Source organism: Galeopterus variegatus, unplaced genomic scaffold (assembly GCF_000696425.1).
Source record: "Galeopterus variegatus unplaced genomic scaffold, G_variegatus-3.0.2 Scaffold1866, whole genome shotgun sequence".
Classification (NCBI taxonomy): domain Eukaryota; kingdom Metazoa; phylum Chordata; class Mammalia; order Dermoptera; family Cynocephalidae; genus Galeopterus; species Galeopterus variegatus.
The window spans coordinates 321,957-324,402 of NW_007727977.1; positions in this window are offsets into that span (position 1 = coordinate 321,957).

A 2,446-nucleotide genomic window follows, 5' to 3' on the forward strand; every position below is an offset into this window, starting at 1 on the left:
CACAGCTGCTGGTTAAACTCTCCATTGTTTTTTTTATTTCGCTGAATAACTTCTTCAGTTCAGCATGTTCTGCTACATGTTTTTTCAGGACATTGATTTCCTTGTACATTTCTTCTTTCAGGTCCTGTATACTTCTCCTGCTTTCATCATGATGTCTAGCTGAGTTTTCTTGTATCTCATTCAGTTTCCTTAGAATTATCACTCGAAATTCCTTGTCAGTCATTTCAAGGGCTTCTTGTTCTATAGGATCTAGAGCTTGAGAGTTATTATCCTTTGGTAGTGTACTTGAATTTTTGTATTTCTGGTATCTTTTCTTTGATGTTTATTCATTGTGGCAGGGGGTTTCACAGTCCGCAGGTTTGACACTATTGACTGACTAAGATGTTGCCGTGGTTGCCAATTTGCTATGGCTACCTCAATGACTGCTCTGTTGGCCACTAGTGCCTTGTGTGTGTGGTTGCCTCGGGTGTTGGGCCTCTCCGGGGAGCCACCTCTCTGGTCAGCTTGGACTTGGCTGGGCTGCTGGATCATGGGGCTGTACCGCGGGGTGTGTGGTCTCTGCTGAGCTTCCACCTCCCGTGCTGGACTTCTCCCTGCTCCGTGCGTCCTAGGCCAGGCTGCTGGATCATGCAGTTGTGGCTCCACAGGGTGCATGGTTTCTGAGGAGCCTCCGCCTCCCCTGCTGGACATGTCCCCACTCTGTTTGCGCTGGGCTGGGCTGGGAATGGAGCCGGGTGGCAGCAGTGAATCCTATCTGCTGGTTCGTATAACAGTGGCCCCACAGTGTGCATGTGGTCTCCGTGGAGCGTCTGCCTCCCCCGCTGGACATCTCCCTGTTCTGTGTGCACTTGATGTTATGTTTTTATAGATCCCCACTCTGTTTGCGCTGGGCTGGGCTGGGAATGGAGCCGGGTGGCAGCAGTGAATCCTATCTGCTGGTTCGTATAACGGTGGCCCCACAGTGTGCATGTGGTCTCCGTGGAACGTCTGCCTCCCCCGCTGGACATCTCCCTGTTCTGTGTGCACTTGATGTTATGTTTTTATAGTTTAAATCAGTTGATTTGTGGGAGAGAGTGACTCTAGGGACCGTCTATTCTGCCATCTTGACCGGAAGTCCCTGTGGTTCTTCACTCAGATTTAGTTTTGGAGGCTGAAGTACAAAGTCTGGGGAACACATCTGGTGAGAACCTCTTTGGGGTCGGCGCCGGGGCTCTCTTCGGCACTCCTTCTCCTCCGGCCCACAGTGAGCAGGTCGACAGTGGCCTAGCACCCCTCTGTTGGCCAATCGTTGGAGGCCACGGCGGCTGCGCGTTGAGTAGCTTCCTATTACGTCATGTCTAGATCAGCCAGGAGCTCTCCAGATGTGCAGAGAAAGTGCTCTGTTTCAAACTTCAAATTATAGGTGTCCCAGCAGCAGCATGGGAGCAAAATAGTCCCGGTGGCCACTTGCCTCTTTCAGCTAGCATCCTTTCTGGTGCCCAAAGTTTTCTAATTTTTGCTGGTGACCAAATTAAGTTTGTGGGTTCCAAAGTCATAGAAATGAACGATGAACCCAGCAGTCAAGGAAGCAATGCCTTATTAAAAGAATAGATAGACTTATGCATAAGGCAGGTAGCGACAGTAAAGCTGTTCAGGGTCTTATATAGGGGAAGGGTTTAAGGAGTACAGGGCAGCATCCCTGGAGGTGGTCCATTCTGTTCTTCCCTCTTAGACTTTGTTTTTAATGACCTTAACAATTTTGAGGAAAACTGGTCAAGTATCTCATAGGATGCCTGTGACAAGGTAGATTGATTTAGCTTATGCCATTTTTACTGTTTGAAAAGTGTTCTTGTTTGAAAGACCCCCCAACACCAGTGGTGAAAATTGAAGGTTAAAAATTGTCCTGTACTTAGAAAAATTTTAAATTCTGCCTGCCTTTGCTGTTTCCCGCCTATGCTGTCTCTGACTGATAAAAGCAATAGCTGTATCCAGATGTATCTAGACAACCTAAGGAGGAAACCACACTGTTGAAGTTTTTGCCATCCCTAAGTGATTAACTGGCTTCTTTCAGCTTCTGTTATCAGCATGCGCTAGGCTTCCCCAACTCCCCTCCTCATGCCCCTAAGCGATTAACTGGCTTCTTTCAGCTTCTGTTATAAGCTTGCACTAGGCCTCCCCAAACCCCCTTCTCACACCAGGAGGGTATGTATGTCTGTGTGTGGGTATATGATAGCTATAAGTGTGTGACTATTTGATAATTTTAACTGTGTGACTAATGTAAAAGTGTACCTTTTAAAAAACCCTCTGATGGGGCTGGCCCGGTGGCGCACTGCTATAGTGCGCCACTTGGGAAGTGTGGCGGCGCTCCCGCCGAGGGTTCGGATCCCACATACAGACCGGCCGCTCACTGGCTGAGCGAGGGGCGGGCGTGGCGCCGAGGGTTGTGATCCCGTTGCCGGTCCCGGTC